Here is a 26,782-nt window from a genome sequence, read left to right as displayed (position 1 = left end):
TAGAATAAAGACTACCATCGCTAGCAGACGTTTTGAAAAAACTGGGTTTTTTTCTTACAGTTCCAATGGGTTATTTAGTTTCAATGGCATCTGTTGACAATGCGAAATGTAACCACCATAGCCATAAATCTGCTTTGGTTGTAAATGTTTAATTATAATGTTTCCATTTCAATTTAAGATAAATTTGCTTTCTATCTTAAGAAAACTGTTCCCAAGGAAACAGAATGGGAAAGCATCCACAGCAGTGATTGTTACCCAGCCCCCAGAACTCGCCAAAAGCAGGAGTCCAGTCAATCCTTCCCCCAGGGATCCCAGAACCGCCACTTAGGAGTCTTTACGGGACCGACAGGTAATCACAGAGGAGACAAAATCAGTTTCCCCACCAGGTCCTCAGGAAGTTCTCGCGCTCCACTGAAGTTCACGAAGAAAGAGGTCGTCCTACGCTCTCTCCCTGCACCAAATAAAGCAAGTTTCCAGCCGTGGACACTCATAAATGTTTCTCCCACAGACCTCAACATTACAGGCAGCCCTCCACCCACCAGTTGGACCTGGTGGATTTCTCTAGAACAACAAGGGACAATATCCACTGCAGCCTGGGTCTCCTGCTACGGATCAGGAAAAGGGAAACCAACAGAAGCCCATTCTCTCCCTTGGAGGAAAAAAAAAAATAGACAGAAGTGCCTTGAGCAGCATCACACACAAATGCCGCTCAGAGGGCTTCCCTGGTGGCGCAGTGGTTGAGAGTCCGCCTGCCGATGCAGGGGACACGGGTTCGTGCCCCGGTCCGGGAAGATCCCACGTGCCGCGGAGCAGCTGGGCCCGTGAGCCGTGGCCGCTGAGCCTGCGCGTCCGGAGCCTGTGCTCCGCAACGGGAGAGGCCACAACAGTGAGAGGCCCGCGTACCGCAAAAAAAAAAAAAAATAATAATAAAAAAAAAATGCCGCTCAGAGACTCCTGGTTCTGATTGTAATTATAAGATAAAATCTGAATGTACTCCCCACCCCCCAGCATAAGGAGAAACTGGACAGCCACACCCATCCCTTGGGCTACTTCTCACAACTCAGAGGGATTGCTCAGTGTTTGAGAGTTGGCAGTTGGAGAGCAGGGGCCAACTCTGACCCCCAGATCATCTTCGTTGGCCCACTCAGCATGTGTCAAAATAGTGTCTAGAGATTTCATAGAAAGGTATGTATTTTTGTGTCCAAAACTTAACCCTACTTGTAGGATACACTGTGATTTTATGCATGATGATCAAAAGTTGGCACAGAAGAAAACCCCTCCCGTGGTCTCGGCTTACATGGGGTGGTGTGCCTTATTGAGCCTTTGTTCCTTACTCCTAACTAGAGCTGCTTCTTTTATCTTTTTAAGGAGATCACTATGGAGGGCTTACTCTGCTCCAGACACTGTACTAAAAACTTAGGGGACTTCCCTGGCAGTCCAGTGGTAAAGGATCTGCCTTACAATGCAGGGGATGCAAGTTCGATCCCTGGTTGGGGAACTAAGGTCCCACGTGCTGCGGGGCAACTAAGCCCATGTGCCACAACTACTGAGCTCACGCGCTTCAACTAGAACCCACATACCACAAACTACAGAGCCCACGCGCTCTGGAACCCACGTGCCACAACTAGAGAGTGAAAAACCCACACACCACAACTAGAGAGAAGCCCGTGCACTGCATGAAAGAGCCTGCACGCACGCTGTAACGAATGATCCCGCATGCCACAACTAAGACCCAATACAGCCAAAAATAAATAAAATAAATAATAAATAAATCTTTAAAAAAAAAAACTTCAGATAATCATCTCATTTAGCCCCACAGCAAACCTCACAGTTAAGTATTATTCTCTTCCTCATGTCACAGATGAGAAACTGAGGAACAGAGAGACTGAGTCACCTGTCTGAGGTCACACAGCTAGGAAAAGACAGGGCTAAGATTTGAACCCAGATCTGATTCCACAGACTGTAATTTTCAATGACTAGAGTATTTACCTCCCAGTAGACAATTCGGGCAAATCCCAAAACCATCCCCAGTTTATAGGTAATATTCAAATTCCCAATCCTAGGAACATTGGCTGCCATGCAATTTAAACAGCTATCTGCTACTTCTCTATTTCAGAATCACCAGCTCGATCTTCCCAGAGGCAGTGAAAGCACACGGACAACAGATTTCACAGCAATTTTCTCTCCCGAATACTTTCTAAATCTCCTGTCTTTTCTGCTCCTTGATAAATCATGGTCCAGGCCCCTGGCAAAGCTCTTCCTTTATTTGCTGTTGCCTTTGAAACAGGTAAAGATGGAATCCATATGGGCTTCTGGGGAGAAAAACAAAATGTACCTTGAAATTCTCCTTAAGGATACATTTGCTTTTGCCTAATTGTGTGTTTGGGGTCAATAAAATCAGTGTTAGAGGGGAAAAAAATCTTTAAAAACACAGCATTTGGATTCAAGTCTTTATGGTGGATTTTTAAAAATTGAAGTATAGTAGACTACCATGTTAGTTTCAGGTGTACAGCAAAGTGATTCGGTTATATATACATACATATATATATATATGTATATATATTCTTTTTCAGATTCTTTTCCCTTATAGGTTTTTACAAAATATGAAGTAGAATTCCCTGTGCTCTACAGTAGTAGGACCTTGTTGGTTATCTATTTTATACATAATAGTGTGTACCTGCTAATCCCAGCCTCCTTAGGGTGGATTTCTACGGAGGGAAGAAACTGTTAAGAGAGCATTTACAAAGCCTGGGCTGTTCTTTCTATTGTACTTTATTTAATCCCCACAGTGAGCCTGCAAGGAGATTCCCACTTCACAGAAGAGGTTCAGAGAGTTTGTCACCTGACTCAAGTCACACAGCTGGTCACAGATGAACGCACCACAATGGAACCCAGATCTCTGCTCTCAAACCCCTGGCTCTCTGCCTCTAAAAAGCTCCCTTGTCCCTGGATCTGAGAGACTCTTTCCAGATCCCACTGGGGCTGCTTCTGTCACAGACGGATGCTGGGTGGCGTGCGGGGGTCTCAACGCCAGAAGGGTCAGCACACACCCTCAGAGGCTGAGACCCCTGCAGATACAACACACGAGTGTGGGTCTCGAAAGCAGCACTCGGCTAATCTACATTTAGAAAGAAACCCTCTTGAAATCTGGGCCTTTTTATCGGTTCATTACGTTTTTCACCATCCATCACTTCTGTGTGTTTATCACAGTGGTACAAAGGTTTATTTCTAACGGGTGTTCTAAATTGTTCCTTTCAACCTGGAAATCTTTTGTTTTCATAGTAGCCATACAGGAATATTCTTTGGTACTTACTTTAAAGCACATCACCTTCTAGGTTTATCTTGACCCAGAGGTGGATATAATAATATTAATTCTGCATTACTTACAGGTCACGTCCTCTGTGCCAAACCCTGCTGTAAGCAGTTTAAAAAGATAAAATAGCTTAATCCCACGACAGCCCTACCAGTAGATACAAAAATTTCCCTAAAGTTGAGGAAATGGAAGCACAGGAGTTCAAATAACTTGTTCAAGGTCACATAGCTAATAAGTGGTGATATCAAGAAATATTTCCTCAAGAGAAAGACAAATACCATATGATACCACTTATATGCGGAATCTAAAAGGCGGCACAAATGAACCTATCTACGAAACAGAAACAGACTCACAGACATAGAGAACAGACTTGTGGTTGCCAAGGGGGAGGGGGGTGGGGGAGGGATGGAGTGGGAGGTTGGGGTCAGCAGATGCAAACTATTATATACAGAATGAATAAACAACAAGGTCCTACTGTAGAGCACAGGGAACTATATTCAATATCCTGTGATAAACCATCATGGAAAAGAATATGAAAAAAAGAATGTCTGCCTGTGTGTAACTGAGTCACTTTGCTGTACAGCCCAGATTGGCACGACATTGTAAAGCAACTCTACTTCCATTTAAAAAAAAAAAGAAAGAATTCCCAAAAGAAAAAAAAACACACCACTGTGTGCTTAATGATAAGTGCCAACTAACAGCCAACCCCAGGGTGATACTGTGATTTATAATAAGAAAGATCTATTTGGTCTTTGCCCCTGTTCCTGGCACAGAGCTCCTAAAACCCTTGGAATTTCCTAAATGATGAGAGTAATAAAGGCATCTTTTGTTCCGTTAGTGAGGTGACTTTTGGAACTCACCTCAGGATGCTGGCTGGTCGCCAGGGCAACCAACCGTGTGATTGGAGGGTTGGAACTTTCAGTCCCACCCCCCCCCCCCGACCTCCAGGGAGGGAAGAGAAGCTGGAGGTTGAATCGCTTGCCAATGGACAATAATTTTTAATCAATTATGCCTATGTAGTGAAGCCTCCATAAAGACCCAAAAGGATGGGGTTCAGAGAGCTTCCGGGTTGATGGACACGTGGAGATTCAGGAAGAACGGTGGCCTAGAGAAGGCATGGAACCTCCATGCCCTGTCTGCATTCCTTGCCCTGTGCACATCTCTTCCATCTGGCTGTTCCTGAGTTACATCCTTTTATAATCAACCAGTAATTTAGGAAGTAAAAAGTTCCTCTGAGTTCTGTGAGCTGCTCTAGCAAATTAATCAAGCCCAGGAGGGGGTCGTCGGAACCTTCACGATGTATAGCTGGCCACTCAGAAGCACAGGTGGCAACCTGGACTTGCGGTTGGCATCTCAGTGGGGGAAGAGAGGGCAGTCTTGTGGGATCCGATGCTGACTCCAGGTAGACAGAGTCAGAATCGAGTTGAATTGTAGGACACCCAGCTGGTGTGGGAGCCCTGCTTGGTGTGATGGGGGGAACCATCCATCCCCATATACACGCACACATTAAAACTGGGTTCAGGCTTTTTACCCAGTTTTGGGAGGACAGTAGGGAGTAGAGAGGACTGTGGTAAATAAGAGAGCTCAGTAAACTGAGCGGCCACAGGCAGCATCAGCAGTTGTGCTCATCCAGTATCAGCCTGACTCCATGTTGCCGACCTTCCACTTCTCCAGAGATGTCTAAAATGTGTATTTGCAGTCAAAGCTCCTGATTTTTAAAATGCTGGCCCAAATTGAAGGGGGGAAAAAAAAACATTCAGCAGGTCACACAAAACGGGTTCAAAGTCTACCAATTTGCCACCTGGATATAGGAGATTCCAACTGACCCCATGCTAAGTACCAATAGTTCGTACGTCTACACAGTTCAGGAGACCTGGTGGGCTCTTGAAAACAAAGACCTTGCTTCACCACTGCTTAATCAAAGGGGAGATGCAAGGCGCCTTTTTTAACTGGAAAATAACAGTGCCTCCTAATAAGTCACTCAGCGTCAAAGTGCATCGAATTCATCACCGCTGTTTTTGTTTTTTGAAAATGATTAAATATCCTTTTCTTTCCCTTTGGAGTAAGATCCAAGTGACAGCCGATCCGTCAGCTTATCTGCTGATGGTTAACTAACAGCATTTTGCATTCATTATTTTCTACTTCAATCATTCTTTGAAAAAGAGGAATAACTTCATCCTGCCTCTTGACAGCAGAGAAATTAAATGGCAAGACTTTAAGATGAGCGTTTCCCCAACCAAACACCAACAGCAGATCCATAAAATTAAGCCAGAAGAACATCAACCCCAAATAAGACAGACAGGGACGAGCCTCTGAAAAACTCCTCTCCTTTCCAACAGTTAAGAAACTTCTAAACTCAACAACAACTTGCCAGTTGGTACAACCACTTCAGAAAGCCGTTTGGCCACATGTAGAAAGCTGAAGATATGTACACCCAAGGATGCTGCAACCCCATTGCTAGGACAGACCCGGGAGCTTGGGCATCCCATTTTTTTACTCCAGTCCCCAGTAAGAATAGATTTTGCATGGCCACTCAGAAAAATCACACATGAACAGCACTAAAGTTTCATGAAATAATACTTTTCTCTATTAAATGCTATGGACTCTGACATTTTCTATTCTGTGCTAATCTATTCAATTTCCCTTTTTTTTTTTTTAATACTTGTCACTACTCATTAACAGTCACAACCCTCAGTTTAAAACCACTGTCCCAGAGGACCTGGTGCAAACATTTAAGATTGCACATACAAGAATGGGCACTGAAATCTAGAAAGGCAAAGATTTAACATAGGAAATGCTGCACTGAGGAAAGGAGACAAGTTACAGAATGATCCTGATAGCATGATGTCATTTACATAGTTTGAAAATACGACAGACCCAGTTCTATGGAATTGTACCTGTCTTTGTTCGTGTGGACTGCTCTAACACCACACACTGGGTAGCTTATAAACAACAGAAATTTATTTCTCCCAGTTGTGGAGGCTGGAAGTCTAAGGTCAAGGTGCCAGCAGATTCAGTACCTGGTGAGGCCCATTTCCTGACCCACAGATGGCAACTTTTTGCAGTGTCCTCACATGGTGAAAGAGGGGAGGGACCTCTCTGGGGTCTCTATTATACAGGCACAAATCCCATCATGGGGGCTCCATCCTTATGACCTCTAAGCATCTCCCAAAGGTCTCACCTTCTAATACCATCACCTTGAAGGTTAGGATTCCAGCATATAAATTGGGGGGGTGGGGACACAAGCATTTGAACCCTAGCAGTATCTACGTAATAACATTAGCTAAACATAAGAGGGAGAAGCATGTAATTCCGGATAGGGGTTAACTGCTCTAAGGAGGAAGGAAGGAGAGTACAATAAGGATAGTTTGTTGTTCGTTTGGGGGTTTTGTTTGTTTCTTTTTTGTTTTGTTGGCTGCACTGCACGGACTGCTGGATCTTAGTTCCCCGACCAGGGATCACTGGGCACTGAAAGTGTGGAGTCCTAACCACTGGACGGCCAGGGAATTCCCTTTGCTTTTGTTTTTATCTGGTTTTTTTTTTGTTTGTTTTTTGCGGTACGCGGGCCTCTCACCGTTGTGGCCTCTCCCGTTGCGGAGCACAGGCTCCGGACGCGCAGGCTCAGCGGCCATGGCTCACGGGCCCAGCCGCTCCGCGGCACGTGGGATCTTCCCGGACCGGGGCACGAACCCGCGTCCCCCGCATCGGCAGGCGGACTCTCAACCACTGCGCCACCAGGGAAGCCCTGCTTTTGTTTTTTTAAGCTCTGCAGCAAATGTAGGAAAATATCAAAGTGTGACAAAGCTATGCAGCAGATAGACGGATATTTGTTACCATAGTCTCTATATTTGTAAATAGGCTTGAAATCGTTTGGGTTTTTTTTAATTATTTATTTATTTTTGGCTGCGTTGGGTCTTCGTTGCTGTGCGCGGGCTTGCTCTTATTGCTGCGAGCGGGGGCTACTCTCCATTGCGATGCGCGGGCTTCTCATTGCGGTGGCTTCTCTTGTTGCGGAGCACGGGCTCTAGGCGCACCGGCTTCGGTAGCTGTGGCACGAGTGCTCAGTAGTTGTGGCTCGCGGGCTCTAGAGCTCAGGCTCAGTAGTTGTGGCGCACGGGCTTAGTTGCTCCCCGGCATGTGGGATCTTCCCAGACCAGGGCTCGAACTCATGTCCCCTGCATTGGCAGGCGGATTCTTAACCACTGCACCACCTGGGGAGTCCCTTGAAATCATCCTTAAAGAAAGAAGAGTAAAGAAAAACAACTTGTCCACTTAGAGAGCAGACAGCAGTCAGCTTCCTTGCTGTTTGGACCTGCATGTGCAACGTGGTGGATCATGGGTGCCAGGGCATCTGCTTGTTCCCAGTTTTGCTTTGCCGTGGTGGGTGTTTTAGCTTTGCCTCCTTGCTCTTTCAAGAGTCACACCTCTCTGGGATTGAATCTGGAGCCATTGCTAATTCTCATAAAGCCTTGCTAGGATCCTTCCTACTGGAATAACCACCCACATGGAATTGGAAGCTCTGAAATTATTAGCTTTGCATTCTTAAAAAATACGTTTAATTCTTGGAAAGTCACTATAGCGAGCAGAGCGGGTGCTGATTCTTGCACAGGGGTTTAGTTTGAAAGACCACACGGATGGTAAAAATTACATGTCAGAAATAGCCTCTGAATATCTCTTAAAGTGGCCTTAAAGCACACTGTAGGTGTTTTTTGCTGAGAAAAGAACTTCTCTCTTTTTTGTTGTTGTTGTTTCGGTTTCAGTAAAATGCACATAACCTTTTGACAGCATACAATTCCGTGGCATTAAGGAGATTACAATGTTGTGCAAATATCACCACAATCTCGTCCTGGAAGTTTTTCATCACACTGCAAGGAAACTCCTTACCCATTAAGCAGTCACTTCCCATACTCACTTCCCCCCAGCTCCTGGCAATCTGCTTTCTGTCTCTGTGGGTTTGTCTATTGTGGACATTTCCTATGAATGGAATCATACAATATGTGACCTTTTGGACCTGACGTCTTTTGTTTAGCCTCATGTTTTCAAGGTTCTTCTACATTGTAGCCTGTGTCAGTGTTTCATTTCCTTTTTATGGTTGAATAATAGTCTACTGTATAGATGGACCACATATTCTTTTTTTTTAATTTTTATTGAAGTATAGTTGATTGACAATGTTGTGTTACTTTCTGCTGTACAGCACACTGAATCAGTTATACACATACATATATCCACTCTTTTTGAGATTCTTTTCCCATATAGGTGGACCACATTTTCTTAATTCATCCGAAGATGTGTTAGAAATCAGCACCCTTGTAAATTGCTGGCAGGAAAGTGAAGTGGCGTAGCTGCAGTTCCTCAGTTAGTTACACACAGAATTACCATATGACCCAGCAATTCCTGGGCATCTACCCAAAATAATGAAAAACAGGTTTTCAAACAGAAACTTATACATGAGTGTTCATAGCAGCACTTTTCACAATAGCCAAAAGGTGGAAATGACCCAAATGTCCACCTTTTGTTTTTGGTAGCTGGCTTGTGCTAGGGTCATGTTACATGAAAATTTGAGATCTGCAAGCCCCAGGATGTCAGTCAGTGTGTGGAGGTGCTCAGGGTACGAGAAACCGAGGGAAAGTGTATCCAGACCAAGGAAGGGCAGGGCCACCCTCCTGTCTCATGCTCCCTCCAGGGCAGACTCTCCTGAGTAGGTGGTGGGCAGGGCTACCTGCATTCAAGGTCTTATTTGGGTTTCCTTCCCTAATCGGTGCTTTTGGCCAAATATCTATTGGCTAAATGAGTATGTGGCATGAATCCCTGATCCCTGTGTCCACCAGAATTATCCACCCAGACACATCTGTGCTCTGCAGATGAGCTGTGCTTGAGGGTCAAAGGCCACCTGGAGCCCAGAGAGAACCCTCCCAGGTGGTGGAATGGACTTGCATCCTCTCCTGGGGAGATCATTCTGAGACTTGGAAAAGAAGATGGGCTGCAGCAATCCCACTACTGGGCATATACCCGGAGAAAGCTATAATTCAAAAAGAGTCATTTATCACAATGTTCATTGCAGCACTATTTACAATAGCCAGGACATGGAAGCAACCTAAGTGTCCATCGACAGATGAATGGATAAAGAAGATGTGGCACATATATACAATGGAATATTACTCAGCCATAAAAAGAAACGAAATTGAGTTATTTGCAGTGAGGTGGATGGAACTAGAGTCTGTCATACAGAGTGAAGTAAGTCAGAAAGAGAAAAACAAATATCGTATGCTAACACATATATACGGAATCTTAAAAAAAAAATGGTTGTGAGGAACCTAGGGGCAGGACAGGAATAAAGACGCAGACGTAGAGAAGGGACTTGAGGACACGGGGAGGGGGAACGGTAAGCTGGGACGAAGTGAGAGAGTGGCATGGACATATATACACTACCAGATGTAAAATAGATAGCTAGTGGGAAGCAGCCGCATAGCACAGGGAGATCAGCTCGGTGCTTTGTGACCACCTAGAGGGGTGGGATAGGGAGGGTGGGAGGGAGACGCAAGAGGGAGGGGATATGGGGATATATTTATATGTATAGCTGATTCACTTTGTTATACAGCAGAAACTAACTTTACACCATTGTAAAGCAAGTATACTCCAATAAAGATGTTAAAAAAAGAAAAAAAAAGATGGGCTGGAACCACGCCAGCCATTCAACTGTAAATAGTTCCGTCGCAGATCTATATTCCCGGGAGGGGGAAAAAAGAAGAAGGGGGAAGTGTACCCCTCTGCCAGGGCTGCTGTAACAAAGTGGCTTAAGCCACAGAAAAGTATTTTCCCACAGTTCCGGAGGCTGGAAGTCCAAAATCAAAGTGTTGGCAGGGTTGGTTCCTTCTGTGAGCTTCAAAGGAGAATCTGTTCCTTGTCTCTCCTGGCTTCTGAGAGATTGCTGGCAATCTTTGGTGCTCCTTGGCTTGCAGAAGCCTCACCCCGATCTCTACTTTCACCTTCACATGGCGTCCTGCCTATGTGTCTGTGTCCAAATTTCCCCCTTTTGGAAGGACACCAGTCATACTGGATTAGGACCACCCTACTCCAGTATGACCTCATCTCCTTAGAACTTTTCTCCATCTTATAGTAAATACTTATTATTGTCTGTTTCCTCCCACTAGAATGTAAACTTCACAATGGAGAGACATTGAGTGGATAAATGCTTCTGGGCAGTCCTGGACCCTGATGCTGGCTGGCGTGTCCTTGTTGGGCACCAGGGTGGACATGTCTGAATCCTCTCCCTGGAGAAACTGGGAGACTGTCCTGGCCCCGGATGGGCAGAGCTGGGGGCTCCACTCCTTTCTGCACCCCAATCTTAGTGGCAACCAAACCCAACTCTCTCCTTCCTCTCTTGGAAATCAAATGCGAATATCTCCCCAGATAATCACAGAGATGTCACTCAAAAGAGCAAGAAAGCAGGGCCTCCCAACCAGGTGGCCTCAGGCAGGGGGTTTGCAATGTTACAGTGTCACTCTGGAAGGGACGACTTGAGCAGTCCCTGTCGGGAACCAGAGACAAGGGCCCCAATCTGTCCGTCTGCTTGCAGCGATGGGGTGAGGGATGGCTCAGGTGCACTGAGGGGGTATTCCTCAGGGTTTCCAGAACACTTAGTGAAGCAAGAATCCAAGGCTGGCTCAACCACCGCAGGCCCTCCTCTCATACACTCTGAGTTTCATACTGAAAAAAAAAAAACCTTCAGCGTGACGGGGAGCTCTTGGCCCCCAGCCTCACTGAATCAGGCCACTGTGTGAGCAGGACACAAACTACCTCAGGAATAAACAAGAAAGGGAACTTAGGGCAGGGAATTGGTTGCCCAAGTGACAGCAAATGTGAAAAGTAGGATGGGACGGTGAGAAAGCAGAGATCAGAAGAGCAGGAAGCCAGGACCACCTCGAGGCTAGAGGAGCAGTGGCGGGAGGTGGGCGGACAGGAGCCCCAGGACCCCCGGATGGAAACTGACCACAGCTACCCACCCGGCAGAAGCTGGGCTGTGAGGAGGGTGCAGCCACCGCCAGGGCCAGCGACAGCCACCGCCAGGGATGTCTCCACGCTGCCTCCTTTTCCTCCCATCCTCTGCTCTCCTGCAGTGGTGCCCACAGGCCAGACCCAGACGGAAGCCCGCTGACCCAGCATCCGGGCACATAAGCCCGGGAGACACACATCACAGATTCCAATTTTGCGGGATTGCAAATACACAAGGGGGTTAGCAGAAGAGCATCGCCAAAGACACCCACATCCTGAACCCCAGAACCTGTGATGCCTTAGGTTGCCTGTCGGATGTAGACACAACCTTCAGTAGACACTGGCTCAAGCTCAGCTGGATGCTTCCCAGAGCTCCAACCCACCACCCAGGCACCACCTGCTCTTCCCTCGGCCTAGAAAGTCCTTCCCCAGATCATCTCGTGGCTGGCTCTTCCACACTCCCATTTCAGAGCCAATGGTGCTTCCCACACAGACCTTCTCTGCCCACCCTATCTACTGCAGCCCCAGCCCCATGCCGGTCACCCTCCATCACATGGGACTCTGGTTCCGCTCTGTGGACACGCGTATCACTGTGTGCAATGGCTAAAGTGAAACTCTGATGGATGACGTGAGGTCCAGATCTCCAGTGTACCCACCGACCGTCAACGCTGCAGCTGAGGTCCCTCTCTGTTAAGGGGTGGCCGAAGTCCAGGAGGTGAGGCGTTCCTAACTAGACCATCCTTCATTATTCATGCAGCCACAGTCGTTTCTTATTTAGCACCTAATATGTGCCACGCATGGCGCTGGGCAACAGCAACTCTGTGTGGAAAGACACACAGTCCTTCCTTCAGACACACAGTCAATCCTTCAGTCCTGGAGTTCACAGACGAGGTGCAGTTAGTGTGGGAAGTGAAAATGGAGCAGCAAGGAGAATCCCAAGTACATTTTGCAGACAGTCCACCACACGGGAGGGGACCAAGGCTCCCACCCTTAAGTATGGGCTGCGTCGCGACTTCCTTTCCAAGAGGACGGTGCGGACAGCAGGGGATGGCGTAGCTCCACAGTGGGGAAACCTAGCAGACACTGGCTGCCACCAGGTCACCAAGGTCAGTGTCAACAGTGATAAAACAGTGTTGGTCGTGGGCACTCTCGGTGTGATGTGATGAAAATGACACTTCACCTCTGTGGTCTGCCTCCCCAAAACTTATAACCCCAGTCTAATCAGGAGGTGGGGGGGGGAAATCAGGCAAATCCCAGTGTGGGGACATCCACAAAATACCTGACCAACACTCCCCCCCAAACCCATCGAGGTCACCAAGAACAAGGAATGGCTGAGAAACTGTCACAGCCTGAGGCGACATGATGACTAAATGTGATGTCGTGTGTTGGGTGGAATCCTGCGATAGGAAAAGGACGTTAGGTGAAAACTTTAAAAAATCTGAATCAAGTATGGAGTTTCATTAATAATAATGTATCCATATTGGCTCATCAATTATACCAAATGCAATTTACTAATGCAAGGTGTTAATAATGGGGGAAAGTGGGTGTGGAGTGGTGGGGAAGGCATATGGGAAATCTCAGCTCCATTTTTCCGTAAATTTAAAACTGATCTAAAAAATAAAGTCTAAAGTAAAAAAAAAAAAAAACCCAACAAAAAGAAAAAATAAAGTCTACTAATTAAAAAAGTGGATCTTCTGATGAGACGGAGGAACGTCTTTGGGGATGGAAGGCTGCACATCCTTCCTGCAAACAGCGTCAAGTGCCTTTAAATAGTTATGTTTGGATACAAGGTGACAGAACGTGGAGACACGTTGCACCTGTACCCATGGAAAGCAACAGAGGACTCTGGCCATGGAGCTGGATAAAACCGAATCAGATGTCCTTTCAAAAAACAGAGGGAAAAAAAAAAAAAAACATAGAGGTTTCTGCTCACACAGTAAAGAAAAAAAAAAGGTAACCAGGTATACTACCTCTTCCGTAGGTTTACAGGAATTGATGCTTGGTTGACGCAGGCTGCATTAAATGAATACTTTCCAATCACAGAGTATTTTCTCCAGGGAACCGTCAGGGAAGTGTAGGGGCGGGGGAAGCGCTCGAAGGTTCATTTGATTGCTTTTGTCAAAGATTTGCACCAGACCTGAGGAACGTTTCCTAGCTCCAGTGGTCAATTTGGTCAATGACATCTATAATGTCATCATAATAAATATGTCAAAATAAGTAAATAAATACATCACAATAATGACATAAAAATGATTTAATGGAGCGGCTGGGGTTTCTGACAAATACCAACCTAAAAGGTTCAACAAAGAGTCATTCCCAAGAGCATCAACTTTGCAGGTTACCCTCGATTAATTTCATCAACCGCCCATCAGAAATCTGTTGCAAAGGCTCCCACGGCAGATCACCATTTGGGCAGACCTTTGGAAAGAAAGCCTCCCGTATCCTCTGGCTCAATTTCTGCCTGCATCAGGGAACTGCAGACGTTAAATCACACAGAAGAAATAAGATCTGCACTCAAGAAGAAAGGGCATGTCTGAATCTCCATGATACTTGAGTGTCTGAGAGAAACTCTGTTCTCTATTTCTATTTCTATTATGGGTCTAAAGGACCCATAATGCATGAAGCTGATAAAGCAATGATGGAGGCTGAGCTTCCTATAGCCTCAAACAATGTTGCTTAAATTGGGGATTTGGGGAGGCCACCAAAATCCTGCCCAAGTGTTGACCTTTGGCAGAGTTTCTCTTCAGCACCACTCTCTTCTCTTTTTCCCTGGTGCTGGGGAAGGAGTCTTGGGCTTAGAATGATCTTACATACGTTTGTTGAGTGCCTACTGTGTGCCAGGCGCTGTTCTAGGATCTTGAAATCTGGGTTCCAATCCCAGATCCACCAGTCCTAGCTATGGACCTAGCTGTGGACCCTTAATATCTGAGCCTCACCCTCCGCATCTGTAAGTGGGGTTATTTGTTCTACCTTCTTCATGGGTATATTTTGATAATTCACAGGGGTAATATACAGCATAGAACCTGGCACAAAGTAGGTGCTAAATAAGCATTGCATTTAATAGGATCTGCTTCCAACACCCCCTGAAAACTCCTCCCACGTTGGCACCTTTCAAGACTATTCAAAATGGCCCCATCCAGATGCATCCCCTCTCCACAGATGCTCCATATTCTGAGACAATCCAACCACTATCAAACTTGTGCATTAAAGAACATTCTGGAAAACGAACACAATACAGCGTTAGTATTATTTAAAGAATGGCTTAATAGGGCAGCTTCCCAGAATTGCTTAGGTTTAAACTTCCACTCATCCTTTAAGGACCAATTCAAATGTCACCTCCTCTGAGATGACTTTTCCTCCATTGCATCCTCTTCTTTGTTGTGCTGCACTTGGGCTCTTGTCCTAAAACTGTACAGAGCGCCACCTACTGGCTGAGTTCGCTGTCCCAGCATCTGTCTCTTGCACCAGAGTTCTGAGCATCTTGGGTGACAGAGAGAACCCCGCTTCTAAAAAGACCATAAAAAGTCAAGCCAATTGTTTAGACTTGCTGAGACAGGCAACAGGGAACCACTAGGTGGTGATGAAAGCGGTATTTTAAGATTAGCCTGGCAGCTGGTAGCAGAACGGATTAGTGGGGAGAGACCACAGTCAGAGGCCATGTGGTGGCCACAAGGAATTTCTAGGAATGAGCCTGCCAGGAATACAGTCCTCTGCCAGCACGGCCCTCCTGGCCAGCAGGAAGACTCAGCGGCACAAAGTAAGACACAATTGTTTTAGCAAAAACCACACCCAAACACCCAAATATACAGGTTTCTGCTCCAAACGAGCCATACTGAGAATTAGGAAAACTTCTTCATCAAATAAATGTAGCCACTTTGAAACCTCTGAACTTATTCCCTACATGGTGTCACTACCCAACATGTATATTTGATTAAGAGAATGAAAAGACAAGCCACAGACTGGGAGAAGATATTTGCAAAGCGCATAACTGATAAAGGATGGGCATCTAAGATCTACAAAGACCTCTTAACACACAGCAATAAGAAATAACAACCCAGTTTTTAAAATGGGCCAAAGATCTGATCAGACACCTCACCGAAAAAGAGATACAGATGGAAAATAAGCCCGTGAAAAGCTGTTCCACGTCACATACTCTTAGGGAGCTGCAAATTAAAACAACAGTGAGAAACTACTGCACACCTATTAGAGGCGCTAAAATCCAAGACACTAACCACCAAATATCTGTGAGGATACGGGGCAGCGACAGGAGCTCTTATTCTTCGCTGGTGGGAATGAAAAATGGTGCAGTCGCTTTCAGCGATAGTTTCGCAGTTTCACACAAAACTAAACATAGTCTTACCATAACGTTCAGCAGTCACGTTCCTTGGTGTTTACCTAAAGGAGTTAAAAACGTAAGCCCACAAAAATTACACGCACAGATGTTTATGGCAGCTTTATTCCCAACTGCCAAAACTTGGAGGCAATCAAGATGTCCTTTGGCAGGTGAATGGATAAACAAAGCGTGGTTCATCCAGACAATGGAGTATCATTCAGTGCTGAAAAGAAATGAGCTATCAAGCCATGAAAAGACGAGGAACCTTAAATGCAAGTTACTAAGCGAAAGAAGCCAATCTGAAAAGGCTGCATTCTGTGATTCCAACTCTATGACATTCTGGAAAACGCAAAACTATAAGGATAATAAAAAGATCAGGAGTGACCAGGGGTTTGGGGGGGAGGGAGGGAAGGATGATTAGGTGAAGCACAAAGGATTTTTAGGGCGGTGAAAGTATTCTGTATGATGCCAGCATGGTGGACACGTGTCATTATGTATCATCCAAACCCAGAGAATGTACAACAGAGTGATCCCTAATGTATGCTGTGGACTTCAGTTAATAAGAATGCACCTTTATCACACTAAGTGAAGTAAGTCAGACAGAGAAAGACAAATATCATATGATATCACTTATATGTGGAATCTAAAATATGACACAAATGAACTTATTTACAAAACAGAAACAGACTCACAGACTTTGAAAACACACTTATGGTTACCAAAGGGGAAAGGTGAGGGGGGGAGGGATAAGTTAGGAGTTTGGGATGAACATATACACACTGCTATGTATAAAATAGATAACCAACAAGGACCTACTGTATAGCACAGGGAATTCTACTCAATATTCTATAATAACCTATATGAGAAAGGAATCTGAAAAAGAATGGATATCTGTGTATGTGTATCTGAACCACTTTGCTATACACCTGAAACTAACACAACACTGTACATCAACTATATTCCAATATAAAATAAAAGTTAAGTTTAAAAAACAAAGAATGCATCTTTAATATTGGCTCATCGATTGTAATAAATGTACCACACTAATAATGCCAGGTGTTAATAATGGGGAAATCGTATGTCGGGGAGTAATGTGGGAATTTCCCGTAATTTCCACTCAATTCTTCTGTAAACCTGAAACTGCTCCAAAAAATCTTCATATTTTTTAACTGTATATTTGGATACTCTTTGTATCAGTCAGGATAGACTATTCATGTTGTGGTAACAAGTGAATTCAAACCTCGATGGCCTAACAGGCACATGAAAAGATGCTCAACATCGCTAGGTATCAGAGAAATGCAAATCAAAACCATAATGTGGTATCACCTCACCCTGTGCAGAATGTCTACCATCAAAAAGTCTGCAAATAATAAATGCTGGAGAGGGTGTGGAGAAGAGGGAACCCTCGTGCACTGTTGGTGGGAGTGTAAATTGGTGCAGCCACTATGGAAAACAGCATGGAGGAGGTTCCTTAAAAAACTAAAAATAGAGCTACCATGTGATCCAGCAATCCTACTTCTGGGCTATCAGGAAAAGACAAAAACTCTACTTCAAGAAGACACATGCACCCAATGTTCACAGCAGCACTATTTACAATAGCCAAGACATAGAAAGTACCCATCAACAGACAATTGGTTTAAGAAGATGTGATGTGTATTTAAAAAGTGGAATATTACTCAGCCATAAAAAAGAATGAAATCTTGCCATTTACAGCAACATGGATGGACCCAGAGAATATTACACTTAGTGAAGTAAGTCAGATACAGAAAGACAAATACTATATGATATCACTTACATGTAGCATCAAAAAATAATACAAACTGAAAACGAGCAGGGCCCTCAGGGGCCCTCCCATGTACAAAGGCCCTTCCCTGTGCCCTGTCTCTTGTTTGTAGAAAAGCTGTAGTCTCCCAGGTCTCCTCTGAGTCACTAAAGAGAAGGCGGAGGCAGCTAATGGTTAGGGCAACAGCATCACAGAATCTTTAGTTCCTCCCTGAAGGACTTAGATAACAGTGTCTGACGCACATTCCTGAGTCGTTCTGCCGATACTAAAACAGCCACCAGAGGGGAAAAGCTAATGGCGTGATAACCAGACTACACCCATGACACACGCTGCCCCGTCTAGAGCCGCACTGAATCCACGGCTTGCACAGTTCCAGGAACTGGCCTCAAGAAAAATGGGAATAAACCAACACTGGAGTTGAAGATGAAGTGTGCTTCAAACAATCAAGATGACGCTGACCGGACCACCACACGACCAGTTTCAAGATGGCTGTCGGAGCTGACTGTGCTATTCTGCACGTAGCCCTCGCGTGCACACCCTGGAAGCTTTCCTTTAAAAGCTCTCGCCCCCTGATCGGCGATGGGGAGATCATCTGGGGGACGCTAGTCTGCCCTCTTCCCGGGGTCACCAGCTTCCTGAATAAAGCATTTTTCTTTTTTCCACCACCCCTTGTCTCTCAAACATTGAATTTTTGAGAGACGATGGGCAGACGAACCTGAGTTCGGTTCCGGCTCAGGCTGGTAACGAAATGACTCTAGATACAAAACAGAAACAGACTCACAGACACGAAACAAACTTCTGGTTACCAAAGGGGAAAGGGGGAGGGATAAGTTAGGAGTTCGGGATTAACAGATGCGAACTACTATACATAAAATAGATAAGCAACAAGGATTTACTGTACAGCACAGGGAATTATATTCAATATCTTGCAATAACCTATAAAGGAAAATAATCTGAATACACACACACACACACACACACACACACACACACGCTGTACACCTGACACTAAAACAATATTGTAATTCAACTATACTTCAATTTAAAAAAAAACACCCTCAATGGCTTAAGATGACCAAGGTTTAATTCCCACTCACACTACCGGCCTCCGCCAGGCCAGCAGTGGGCACTGCCCTGTGCAGTCACTGGACAGACTCTCGCTTTAACCCAGCTTGAGCCTGGCTCCTCTGAGCCCTCCGTCCTCCTGATGGTGGCCGTGTCCTTGCCTCACCTGCGTAGCCCAATTACAGCAAGAATCCTGCTAAGTCAGTTTAGAGGCATCCCACCCCACCCTTGATAGCTGATCACCCTCCCTATCCAATCAAATTCCTCATGCCCACGCGTGCTGTCTGATCGGTCTGGCCTGCCCTCAGCAAGCATCTGGTTTGGTCAGTCTAGCAAGAATCCCCTTACCGTCACTGTCTCCTTTTGGCAATCTGCCATCTACCGACACCACGCCCACTCTGTTCCTTGGCTGTAAACCCCCAGCTGTCTTTACTGCATTGGGAATGGAGCCCAATTCTACCCTGGGGTCTCTCTTCCCTCACTGCAATACTTTCTGAATAAAATCTCTCTCCACCACTTTAACCAGCGTCTGGCTCTGGTTCTCTCTGACACCACTCAGAGGCTGGGCTGATGGGTGGCCTTTTTTTCTTTCTTTTAATATTTATTTATGTATTTATTTGGCTGTGCCGGGTCTTAGTTGCTGCAAATGGGATCTTTTTTAGTTGCAGCATGCGGGATCTAGTTCCCTGACCAGGGATCAAACCCAGGCCCCCTGCACTGGGAGTGCGGAGTCTTACCCACTGGACCAGCAGGAAAGCGCCTCACGGGTGGGTTTTGACAGAGCCTTTCACGCGTCCTGCTTGTCCCTACACCATCCCTCCTCCAGGTGGGAGCCCTTGACTTGAAAGAAAATGATGACTGGATTGGACAACACAAAAGCCTACAACATCGCTAAAGTCAGAATACAAAAAACAAAAGAAACAAACAAGACACTAAAGACAACAAGCGGGGAAAAACATTTGCCGTCAAACATAACAAAAATTGTTAAACTTCACCAGAAATTACATCAATGCAAGCAGACAGCCGTATTTCAACTATCAAATTATCTTTTTAAGGCAATGCCCAAAGTTGGCAAAGGAACGGAGAACTAGGCACTCTTACACAGCTGGCAGTGTAAACTGGCAGGAAAATTTCACAAAAGCACGACAAACTTAAAACACAGTCATGTCTTTTGAACCTACCCATTCACTTGTAGCTTTCTCTCCTAAAGACTTATCTACAGGAATATGCAACAGACATTTTATTTTTCAAAAAAAAGAGAACGTTTAAAAGGAGGAAAACATAAAACATCATGCAAATGGCCAGCAGCAATGTTTTAAAGAGGAAAAAACGAAACACGGTAAATGAATGGAACACACCTCTATCATATCAACAGAATACTGTACCACTTTAAAATATTACGTTAAAAGTTACAGGTTCACAGAAAGGTCCCATTAATTTGAAATTGTTAGAAAACAATGTTTATGTGTGCCTATTTGTACTTTGGGGGGGGGAAGAATCCACCACTTGCATCAGTTTTCCAAAAGGGTTGATAATTCTTTTGATGGTTAAATATCTAATGACATGAAAAGATGCTGCCATGTATTTATTCTACATTATTACAGAAAACAACAGCTTCAAAGGTAAACAAATTCTAGTATTGACAAAAATCATGTATTTATGTATATGCATGTGAACAAATGAGCATGTGCAGATATACTCATCAAAATATTAACAATGGCAGCCTATGACGCATAGGTTGGTTCAGAGATGACTTTGACCTTCTCCATTTTACTCAGTTGTATCTTCTGAATTTTCTACAGCTAAACACCTATTCCTTTTGAAGTAAGAAGCTGTCTATTACACTTAGGCTGAAACTAGCCAGCTGCATAAATGAACAGAGTTTCCCACTGGTTAGGAAAAGAGGAGAAATATTTTTTAAATATTTGTTTTCTTTTCTTCAGCTGGTCTGGTCGCTTTTGCGGGGAGGGGAAGAGTCCTCTGTTTCCTATAGGTGAATGCTGTTGCCACTTTCTAGAGAGAATTACAGATGAGTCCAGGGCACGATACGTTTCTATGCATCAAATCTTGATTTTGAACTGTTCCGATAGCTGGTACTCAGGGGTCTCCAGGCGTGCAGTGGCAAATGCTACTGTAAACCCAAGAATTCCGTGTTCTAAGTCAATCATTTTCCAATCCTAAAATGGTTTAAACAACAAAGTACCTTTATCTTCTTTGTGGTGCTTAAATTCATTAACATTTCATTTATTCCTGTATCCCTGGCTACACATTAAAATCACTAGGTTTTTTTTTTTTTTTAAATAACAATGCCTGTGACCCAATTAGGGGTAGGGTCTAAGGAGTGTGTGCTTTTTAGAGACTCCCAGGCTATTCTGATAGACATCTAGGATTGAGATGCCTTGATTTATTCATTTGCCAAGTAGTCATTAAGCCCCCGTATTCGTTTCCTAGGGCTGCTTCAACAAATTACCAAAAATGTAATGGCCTAAAACGATAGAGATTTATTCTCTCACAGTTCTGAAAGCCAGAGCTCCAAAACCAAGGTGTCATCAGGGGCTCCAGGGGGTACCCATTCAATGCCTTGCCCAGCCTCTGGTGGCACCAGGCTTCCTTGGTTTGTGGCTGCACCCCTCCCATCTCAGCCTCCATCTTTACGTGGCCTGCTCCTCTGTGTGTCTATTTTTTTTTAACATCTTTATTGGAGTATAATTGCTTTACAGTGGTGTGCTATTTCTGCTTTATAACGAAGTGAATCCGTTATACATATACATATGTTCCCATATCTCTTCCCTCTTGCGTCTCCCTCCCTCCCACCCTCCCTGTCCCACCCCTCTAGGTGGTCACAAAGCACCGAGCTGATCTCCCTGTGCTATGCGGCTGCTTCCCACTAGCTATCTATTTTACGTTTGGTAGTGTATATATGTCCATGCCGCTCTCTCACTTTGTCACAGCTTACCCATCCCTCGCCCCCATATCCTCAAGTCCATTCTCTAGTAGGTCTGTGTCTTTATTCCCGTGTTGCCCCTAGGTTCTTCATGACCTTTTTTTTTTTAGATTCCATATATATGTGTTAGCATACGGTATTTGTTTTTCTCTCTCTGACTTACTTCACTCTGTATGACAGACTCTAGGTCCATCCACCTCACTACAAATAACTCAATTTCATTTCTTTTTATGGCTGAGTAATATTCCATTGTATGTATGTGCCACATCTTCTTTATCCATTCATCCGATGATGGACACTTAGGTTGCTTCCATGTCCTGGCTATTGTAAATAGAGCTGCAATGAACATATCTTATACGGACACGTCATTGGATTGAGGGCCTGCCCAGATAATCCAGAATGATCACCTCTTCTCAAGATTCTGAGTTACCTCTGTAAAGACCCTTTTTCCAAACAGGGTCACATTCACAAGTTCCAGGGATTCGGATGTGGACACATCCTTTGAGGGGCCACCCTTCAACTCACTACAGCGCCTATTTCCACATGCTAGATGGTCTGCTAGTGCTGTGGACGCTGCTTTTTACTGAGTTTTCAGTCCACTTAAGGCAAGAGAGCTGAAAGATGGGGCGGGGGGGAAGGAGAGTGCACAGCAGGGGCATCTCCTCGTGCCTCGTGAAGAGCCCAGTGTCGTGGACAAGACCGTGGACCCGAAAGGCAGAGTGCTTTGGCTACTTACTGGTTCTGAGACCTGGGGGAATCACTGAAACTGTGCCTCAGTTTACACATCTGTTGAATGGGAACGATAATAGTTATCTGCCTCCTAGGGCTCTAAGATTTCCGACTTTTAAAAGTGTGTTTTCCCGCAAAGACTTACAAGGGTGTCAGGCACCAAATGATACGGTTTTTCAAGAAGTTTTTCAAATAAATAAGGAACACGATCACACAAAACTGCCCTCAGAGACGCACTACAACGTTCCACGTGTTCTAGCTTTTACATCTCAATAAAACATTTTACAGAAGGGAAGTAACCACCCTGAACTGAGCCTGGTGGGAAAAATCTACTTATACTTTTTAGAAACAGAGGCAACTGTTACCATCACTGACCTGTCCTCTCCCTCCCCCTCCCCCTTCTTTTCTTCTCCTTCTTCTTCTTCTCTAACTTGAATAAGACGCCTTAAGCACAATAAAAGATTTAGCCTGGTTCGTGTTTCACGGATCCATAAAATGACATACGACATGGTGACTTTTCCTCTATCACCATTGTTTGTTTCTTAAGGTTCAACTGCTAAATCTCACAAAAGGCAATGCGTTAGTCAAGTTAGTTGAAAGGGTGATCCCTTCTTCTGCTCAGCCCGTTATAATCACTTCTGGATTAGAGCAGGCCGAGAAAGACTCCTGAAACAGTGAATCCAGATGTTCAAACATGGTAACACTTCACAGTAAACATTTGACTTTGAGGTCGATTTCACCTTCAACTGGGCTACAATCGTGTGGGGTGTGTCTATTTCTTTCAAGAACTTTTCACAGAAAAATCTCAAAAATCGATTAACAGAAGTTTGTTTTTGCCATGCTTTTCATTATATACAACAAATGTAAATTTAGGGTTTGGCTTTTCTATCCTATGGAGAAGCACAGACTCCCGTTTCTATGGTGCACCCCGGAGCTTCTCTCTGCCTCTGTACCAACTTTCAGAAGAGAATGAGCTCTGCATTGTGGTTTCTGACCACACAGAGTGGCACCTTATTTTCTCTGAGGTTTGGGTCCCAACGGCCAGACAGAAATCACTGAAGAAACAACCTCATCTCAACCTAGCTGGTTGCACGTGGTTTCCCACACCAAGAGTCCATCATCCGGCTTTCATTTCTCTTGGTTTCATTTTCTCCGTTCTGAACACTTTCAAATTTGCTCATTTTTCCAATCCCTTCTCGTTTCGTTGGGCAATGCGACTCGTTATCTTGTGGTTTCCATCTTTTTTTTAAGATTTAATTTTATTTATTTTTGGCTGCGTAGGGTCTTCGTTGCTGCGCATGGGCTTTCTCTAGTTGCAGCGAGCGGGGGCTACTCTTCTTTGCGGTGCACGGGCTTCTCATTGCAGTGGCTTCACTTGTTGCGGAGCACGGGCTCTAGAGCGCAGGCTCAGTAGTTGTGGCGCACGGGCTTAGTTGCTCTGTGGCACACAGGATCTTCCCGGACCAGGGCTCGAACCGGTGTTCCCTGCATTGGCAGGTGGATTCTTAACCACTGCGCCACCAGGGAAGCCCCTTGTGGTTTCCATCTTTATTACTCACATTTCCTCACAATGAGTGTTCATTAAAATATTTTGAATTAAGACCTTTCTGCCTTCCTAACCGAGCCCATTGAGTCTTCCCATACTGACACATTTTTAATTCTTATCACAGAACTTCAGGCAGTTGGTACCTTATATTCTATTAAAAACCCTATTCCGCCCAAGGTTGTCACAATTCAGAGATAACAGCTTTCCTCGGGATGTTTTGTTAGGGATATATTCACAGATTCACTTTGTTAGCCTGACAAACACAGTCCATGAGCTGGTATTTCACACCTCATTTGATCTCACAATTCAACAACCAAAAAAAAGTATAAAAAGAAGCAATTATTTATTTAGATTATGGAAGCGATTTTAGAGGGATATTAGATAAGCATAAATTGTCATGCCAGCAACAATCCCTGCCCTTCTAACAGCACAGGGAAGGGCAAAAACGGAAAGTGAAGTAAGAGAAGACGATGCTGCAATGTCTGATACTTATGTAACTCTGGTTATGTAACAACTTTTTTTCTCTTGTAACTTTTTTAATCTCTTCTAAAGAAAATGCAAAATTGATTCTCTCAGAACCGAAAGTGATAACCACAGCCTGTGTTTTCCCTTCAATTTAAAACATCACCACTCCATCAGCCAGTATTTCAACCAAGTCAGTTTCCCATGTGCAGACCACGGAGACGGCCGTTAGAGACCCACACGGTGACTTCTGAGGGTGTAAGTCCAGGCATCCCACTGGGGCTCCTCCAGCCCAATAAGAGGGTCAGCAGGACTGTCGTCACTTCCTGGCCACCTCTTGTTTCTGCCCTCCCATCTTCCCCCAAGAACCCTCTCCCGTACTCTAAGCCCAAGTCATTCAGGTGGGTTCACCCATCCCCCACTTTTTTTTTTTTTTTTTTTGCGGTACGCGGGCCTCTCACTGTTGTGGCCTCTCCCGCCGCGGAGCACAGGCTCAGGACGCGCAGGCTCAGCGGCCATGGCTCATGGACCCAGCTGCTCCGCGGCATGTGGGATCTTCCCGGACCGGGGCACGAACCCGTGTCCCCTGCATCAGCAGGCGGACTCTCAACCACTGCGCCACCAGGGAAGCCCCACCCATCCCCTACTTTTACAGCTGGCTACAGAGATTGGTTCAGAGTGAGTACAAGATCCATGTTACTCCAGGCAGAGCCAGTGATGAGCAGCCCCAAGACTTGCGCTGGATGTGATGGAGCAGAACAGCGTTCTCCCTGAAGTGACCAAGCCAGTAGGATTGATGCTGGGAAGACCTGCTGGAGATGATGCCAACCCAGAGGAAAGACAGAGCCAGGTTGCTAAGAATGCTGCATCCAGACACTTCTGGCACCTGTCCCCCCCGAATTTCTCCATCTGCACAAGGAGTCAAGGAGCCCTTTCTGCGTGGGCTTCAATCGTGTGGTACCTAAGGGCATCAGTCAGACAAAGTCCACCGGATAAACACCCCAGCAAAACCAAGAGGAAGTCTTCCAGTGGAGTCAAAACAGAGATCAAGGCACGACCCTGGACACATCCCACCTTTAAGAAGCGTGGCAGATACTGCTAGCTGACCATCCTTCTCCCTGACATCAAAGACTATCTCTCAGTACAAAGCCTGAAAGTAATACCAGATATTCAACTTTCCAGACTACCCTGCTTCTTGAGCAAAGGCATGGAACTACTGATGAGATCTTACACTTCCAGGGAAAGTCTTTTTTCCAGCTGGAAAGGTCTTTTTTCCTGGCAAAAAGAGAAGCCCCCCTCCCTTCCAGTCTTTGTATACAACTAGATAAGTTTGTGATGCCTGGAACTGCTGCAGCCATCTTGCAGCCGTGAGGAAACAAGCTGGAGGATGACAGCCAGTGAATTGGGCGTGATAGAGTAGGAAGACGGAACGCACCTGGGTGACACAACTGTGTCACAATTGAACCACCCACCTCCAAGCTTCCTGTCACATGAGGTGACAAATTCCTATTGTTGCAGCCACTTTTAGGTGAGAATTCTAGTACCTGCAACTGAGCAAATATGAAAATCCTAGACTCCTTCCAGGCATCGGCAGCTCAGGATAGGGGAGTGTTCAGACAGCAGATTCAGGTTTCCAGGGAAACCATGGGTCACATGAGGCTGCAGACTAAAAGCTCTGTCAAGGGATGTGAAGGATGATGACCGGAATGTTGCGCTGGGAGTGAGAGGAACCCAGACCACCTGATCAATATTCCTAGTCAGAGGCTTCTGATCACTCAACCTGAGTGACTCTTTCCCTTTGAAAGAGCTCTTCAAAATCAGGCAGAACAGAGTTCTAGCGGAGGTTGGCTGAGGTCACCCAAGCAGAGACAGCCCTCGGCCTAGAAATCCATTAGAAAAGGCAAGAGCTTCACACAGTCTCTCCATTTCTCATGCTCCCACCCACCCACCCACCAGCTCCCTCACTCATTCACCCAGTGCCCCTCTGGTGCCCAACATCGTGGACCTCAAAGGGTTTAAAAACAAGAAAAGAGGGACTTCCCTAGTGGTCCAGTGGTTAAGACTCCTGCCCTTCCATTGCAGGGGGCACAGGGTTAATCCGTCGTCGGGAAACTAAGATCCTGCAGGCTACGCAGTGTGGCAAAAAGAGAAAAAAAAACAAAACAAGAAACGAAAGAAAAGAGAACAGGTGGTGACACTAGAAGATGATAAGTGAAAGATCTAAACAGGGCTCTATGCCACCCTGAGGAGTAGGGGTCTCATCCTGGCTGAAGTGGGAGCCATTGGTGGTTTTAAAGCCGGGGGAACTGCATGGCCAGCATTGCTCGGTCAAAAGGGAAGAGAAGAGAGGCCAAGAGACTGTAGAAAAGACTGCGGCAACAGCGGTGAGAGCTCGTTCTGCCTGTTGGGAGCCCAGATGCAAGATTATTAGCAACAACCTCCTTCTGCTTCCCAGGCAAGCTCAGCCCCATAAAACCCAAGGCTGCTATCGGAGCTGGAGAAGACCTGCCAGCAGTGCCAAGTTCCCCAACTTCACATCCCGAGCCCGTATGCCAATACCCAGGTGTGATAGCTGTAAAACCACTACCTTTAAGCACTGGGAGACAATTACGTGA

General features: G+C 45.4%; 1 protein-coding gene across 2 annotated transcripts in view; it reads right to left on the bottom strand.

The window, feature by feature from the left end:
- The window catches only part of TMEM132B (transmembrane protein 132B), a gene marked incomplete at both ends in the record, with an annotated part of 388,765 nt that overhangs the window by 149,691 nt on the left and 212,292 nt on the right, over window positions 1–26,782 (bottom strand). The gene's annotated exons all lie outside the window — the stretch shown is intronic.

This window comes from Leucopleurus acutus (assembly GCF_964270905.1).
Source record: "Leucopleurus acutus genome assembly, chromosome: 13".
Lineage (NCBI taxonomy): Eukaryota > Metazoa > Chordata > Mammalia > Artiodactyla > Delphinidae > Leucopleurus > Leucopleurus acutus.
This window is presented reverse-complemented; position numbering and strand designations above follow the sequence as displayed.